This window comes from Podarcis pityusensis, assembly GCF_964106645.2.
Source record: "Podarcis pityusensis genome assembly, chromosome: 15".
NCBI classification, from domain to species: Eukaryota; Metazoa; Chordata; class Lepidosauria; order Squamata; family Lacertidae; genus Podarcis; species Podarcis pityusensis.
Window position 1 is genome coordinate 9,611,679 of NC_138040.1, and position 6,000 is coordinate 9,617,678.

The window sequence follows — 6,000 nt, forward strand, 5'->3', positions numbered from 1 at the left end:
ATGTCCACAAGGGCCCCAGCTTATTATTAACTAAGGGGATCTGCAATAGCCTTAACTGCAGATGGAGGAGAAATTTGGTTTCATTTGCCTTTAAAGGCAAATCAACCCAATTTATGCTTCCTGAAACAATACACAAACATTAGGAATAACTTTCTGGTGGTGAGATCTGTGCAGCAGTGAAATGGACTATGTTGAAAGGTGGTGGAGTCTTCTTCAGTCATCTGCTGCGATGCCTGCCTTCATCCACACAACTCTACAATTCTTTGATTCAACACACACACAGTTTCATATACACAGTGCTTTTTTCTAGGTGTCAGAACTCATCATGAAGTTGTTACAGTAAATTGCTGGGCGACTTGGGGCAGCCCTAAACAGAAGCCAGTTTCACAACAGCTGTGTTCACCACCCACAGAGGTGCTAAAAACTATGACAAGCTGTCTCCCTAGCTGACTTGGGGGTCGCCTCTGGTTCTGGTGGTGCAGGTCAAATACATGTGCCCCACCTCCCTCGTTCTCCTAGATTCAAGTAGATGGCTAGAGCAGCTTGGAAGGGCCTTTGCAGAAAACACATGTGTGTGCAATGGTAGAGGCCTGTCTGGAAAGCTTAAAGCCTCACCACCACTACATGGGAGATGGATTGAAGAAAAGGAAATATGATTTGGCCCTTCCCCAAAGCTTGACCAGTTGCAGCTAGGAGACAGGTAGAGGTGAATTGCACAACCTCTTATGATTTGCCTTCAGGGCCCTTTATCATCATTGTGGTTCCCTCCCCAAATCCTTTCTACCATCAAATGCTAGTACAGTGGTACATGAGGTTACATACGCTTCAGGTTACATACGCTTCAGGTTACAGACTCCGCTAACCCAGGAATAGTACCTCGGGTTAGGAACTTTGCTTCAGGATGAGAACAGAAATTGTGCTCCGGCGGCGCAGTGGCAGTGGGAGGCCCCATTAGCTAAAGTGGTGCTTCAGGTTTAGAACGGACCTCCGGAACAAATTAAGTACTTAATTAAGTACCCGAGGTACCACTGTGCAACACTGATGATGATGATGATGATGATGGAACCTGGCTTCTCTCCTTGCTTCTTCCTTGAATACTCTGGCAAGTCTGTAGTGAAATCTCAAAGCCATTCGAATCCAATATTCCCACAGTGGTGATACCTTTTTACCTAAGGGACAGAAACGCCTAGGCTCATATCTCAAAATGCAAGAGCGGAGAGTCTTTCTCATCAGGTTCAGCACGCTTGAATGCTATGCGCTAGGGCAGCCTGCTATGCTTTGGCCTATTGCTGCAAGGCACACAACATAATTTGCAAGCCACATTTAAGACATGCAAACACCAGAGAACACGAAAACACATTTCCTCCACTTGACAAATGTAGGTGGCTGTGATACCACCGTGGCTAAATATATACAGATACATAGCGCTGCAAATTGTGTCCCTGTTCCCACACAGCTAAAAGCTATTTGTGTCGCGATTCATTCTCAGACAAGCACACACTGTATAAAGTGCACTGCTAATTGCCTCACCAGAGTCCACTGCTAAGCTTGGCAAGACAGTGCCCCTCAATTGAAGGGCGCTCAGCAAGTTTCCCGGGGAAACTAATCAGGCTTCTCTCAGCTGGAGACTAGGGACAGGGGAAAAATTTGAACCAGTTCATCTTTCAAGGCAAACGTAACATATTTATGCTTTCCAGAAAGGTATTTGAGCAGAAACACAGCCATACTTACGGGGGCACACATCCAAACTTTGCAATGCTGTTCTTCAACCAAGTAATACATATACTAGGGTAAATCATGCATAAAAATTAATGAAAATAACCTATAAAATGAATTATATTCAGGAAAATCAATTAGGCAAAACAGCAAGAAAAAATGTGCATATATGAAGAAATTTGCACTGAGGTGCTGATGAAGTTTCGTGTGAGAATGTGGAGAACTGAAGATTTAAAAAAATGAGCGACTGAGAAATCGGAACTGATAGATTTCCCCTTCCTTAGCCTGAATGTATTTGCAACAATGCATGCTATTTGTTTTATTTAATTATCACATTTGCATGTCACCTCATAAGACAAACTTCTCAGGACAGAAGTGAAAAGCGAAAGAAAGAAAGAAAGAAAGAAAGAAAGAAAGAGAGAGAGAGAGAGAGAGAGAGAGAGAGAGAGAAAGGCAGGTAAGAAAAATACAAAATAGAACACAAACTCAAATGCTTCATGTTAAACAGAATCCCTCTTTGCACCCACAAGGAAGGGCCAGCAGGGAATGAGGCTCCTTGTGAATGAAGGTGTAATCATTCCATCCTGATCCTAGATTGGTCAGAGCTCCATGTAATCTGATTGGCTCTCCTTGGTCTCGAAAGTGAAGGGGAGGGAACTGGACTGGGCCTTTGCAAGGCCATTCAAGGCCAGCCTTCTGCTACTTGTTGAATTTCTGGTTGCCAAGCAACAGAGCCTGATGTGGATTAATAGGCCAGAGCTGAGTCAATTATTTTCAGGAGGCATTTTCTTTCTGATAAGATTTCTGATAACATTCCATGGGAGCCAACTCCAGGGGGCCATGGATGCTTGGGCACCCACAATAATATAATTGTGGGGGCCGGGCACCCACAAAGGCCTTCAGTAGAAAGTGGTAGCAAACTGACAAGCAGAGCTGTGGCGAAAATCCATTGGTATGATTTCCCTTTTAAAGAAAATAATGCACTCAACCACTCAATACAGGCTACTTCTCTAAAACACAGAGATAAGAAACTTCTGGGCAGTTGCGGCGGGGAGGAGATAATGCCCCCCCCTCTGTTGTTCGCCCACACTGATCCATCTGCTAAATGAATCCCATCCTTTTCATTCTGGTTTATGACAATGTAATTTTCATGGTCTTTTGACAGCGTATATAGAAAAATAATCACCCTCCACCATTCCCAGCAGAAAGACGTAAATGATCTGAATGATGATCTTGATTAGAAGAACATGTTTTTGCGAAGATAGTAGTCATGCAGCTGTCTTGTTTTCTTGAGAGAGAATCGTTTGGATAAGCTTCGTACAGTAGCTAGAGTTTATGATGCCAATTTGATTTATTTCCTTAAAAGATTGCTCCTTCCCTGTTCAGAATGGGCAGGGTGAGTTGCGATACATGTTTAATGCGTAGATGAAGTAGCTAATTGGATTTGATGGGAGATGACAATTCCTGTGATCCTCTGCCAGGTCTACCTCCTGTCCGCCAGCTTTTTGGGGGGTGGGGAGTCATCACTTGGTGACGGAGCATATGTCCTAAGAACATAAAAAGAGCCTAATGGATCAATTCAATGACTCATCAAGTCCAGCATCCTCACTGTCACCAACCAGATGCCCTAATGGAAAACCCGTGAGAAAGCACTCAAAATGTGAAGAAAGGCCAATAAGGAGTGTGGCCTGGGGGGCTTCATTCTGACTCCACGCCTGAGGTTCCCCATCCCCGAGTTAAATGGACATGCTGGGTTGAGAATTAGCTGTACATGAAGCTCTGGAGATCTTCTGTCCAAGAGTAAACACCAGGCTAGATAGCCAATGACTTGACTCGTCTTCATTAGAACATCATATTTCAGGGGGAAATCTTAGCTCAGTAACAAATCTCTTTATTTCTTACATTTATTTCTTACATTCAAGGAGCTCAAAGTGGTGTGCATGGTTCTGCCCTCTTCATTTTATTCTCACAACACAGAATCACACTTCTTCTGAGGACTGCATAGAAGATTGTGTTAGATCACGGGTAGGCAAACTAAGGCCCGGGGGCCGGATCCGGCCCAAACACCTTCTCAGTCTGGCTCGCGGACGGTCCGGGAATCAGTGTGATTTTACATGAGTAGAATGTGTGCTTTTATTTAAAATGCATCTCTGGGTTATTTGTGGGGCAGAGGAATTTGTTCATTCCCCCCCCCCAAAAAAATATATAGTCCAGCCCCCCACAAGGTCTGAGGGACAGTGGACCGGCCCCCTGCTGAAAAAGTTTGCTGACCCCTGCGTTAGATTCTCACCAGTTTCCTTCTATAAGCTCTATGAGCCCAGCTTTCTCTAATTTCTATTTTTCCCCCTTAATTCTTTCTCAGGTGGCAAATAAATCTGCAGACTGTCTGTAAGGGGAAGGTCTCTGCATTATCTTCATTCATCCATGCTTGTCATCACTGTTCACTTTGCCAGAGTTGTGCTGAAGAAGAGTTGAAGATATGAACGTCTGTCTTGAAAGAAATACTTAGAGCTGAAAGTTCGTTTAACAGAGAAAAAGAAAAGGAAATTAGGTCCCATAACCACAGCGAGAGCTGTCAGGAATCAGCATGCACCACCATATGTTTTAATAATTTGAGCTTTCTTACATGTCTTTGGGGAATAGTGGCAGGGTTTTGATGTGTTTCCTTCCTGGTTCCAAACTCCAGGCTGCTCTCATCAATAAAATATTTGGTCTATATTCACTGTGGTTAGCCTCTGATGAAAGCAGGTGCAGCCACAAAATCTCTCTCTTTAATTACTTGTTGAGAGGGGAAAGGAGAGAAAGAGAGAAGAGAGAGCGCAAAGAGAAAAGAGAAAAAGGAAGAGGCTTTGAAAGCTGAATGGTTGCACTGAAAGGATCTTATTTACTAATTATGTCGTACACTGACTTACAGTGCTGGTGTTGGCCATCTACTAAGCTATGAAAATACGAACAGGTGTTTTGTTAATTTCTCTCTCTCTCTCTCCACCACGCTGTGAAAGATTAAAGATGAGTGGATTAGCTCTCCCTCTTCCATTATTGTTTCACGGCTTCACTTTGCCCTGCACTTCACTCCTTCTGAATTCCAGTTTAAATAGGAGGGAATCTAAAATTAATTCCAGAACTCAAAGCAGGCTGTTTGTTATAGCTTTCACTTCCCCAGCCTGGTGCCCTCTCTGACTGTTTTGCACTACAGCTTCCATAAGCCCCAGCCTGCACAGCTAATAGTCAGTGTTGAGAGGACTTCCAGTCCCAAATCTCTGGAGGTTGGGGAGGACCCCTGACCATTAGGTCCAGTTGTGGCTGACTCTGGGGTTGCGGCGCTCATCTCGCTTTATTGGCCGAGGGAGCCGGCGTACAGCTTCCGGGTCATGTGGCCAGCATGACTAAGCCGCTTCTGGCGAACAAGAGCAGCGCACGGAAATGCCGTTTACCTTCCCACCGGAGCGGTACCTATTTATCTACTTGCACTTTGACGTGCTTTCGAACTGCTAGGTTGGCAGGAGCAGGGACTGAGCAATGAGAGCTCACCCCGTCATGGGGATTCGAACCGCCGACCTTCTGATCAGCAAGTCCTAGGCTCTGTAGTTTAACCCACAGCACCACCCGCGTCCCTGGAGGATGGGGAAGACAGAGCTAAATCTCTCCTCCCAACCTGAACATGTCTGTGATGTGTATATATGCACATTGATCAGGCATAGGCAAACTCGGCCCTCCAGATGTTTTGGGACTACAACTCCCATCATCCCTGACCACTGGTCCTGTTAGCTACGGATGATGGGAGTTGTAGTCCCAAAACATCTGGAGGGCCGAGTTTGCCTATGCCTGACATTGATCAAGCACCTCAGAAACAATTTAGCTGTGATAGTTCTAGGTTTGGATGAATGCGTAAATTCCAGTTTCTCATCTCTCCCCCCCCCTAATTTTAAGAACCTCTGTAGCTCAGTTGGTTAGAGCTGATGGTGGTGCTGATAATGCCAAGGTCGTGGGTTCAATCTCCATACAGGCCGGCTGCATATTCTTGCATTGCAGGAAGTTGGACTAGATCAGGGTTTCCCAAACTTGAGTCTCCAGATGCTAGCTAGGGATGATGGGAGTTGTAGTCCAAAAACAGCTAGAGACCCAAGTTTGGGAAACCCTGGACTCGATGGTCCTCAGGGTCCCTTCCAACTCTATGATTCTGTGATTCTATAAGAACATAAGAAGAGCCTGCTGAATCAGGCCAATGGCTCATCCTGCATCCTGTTCTCGCGGTGGGCAGGCAGATGCCTATGGGCAGCTCAC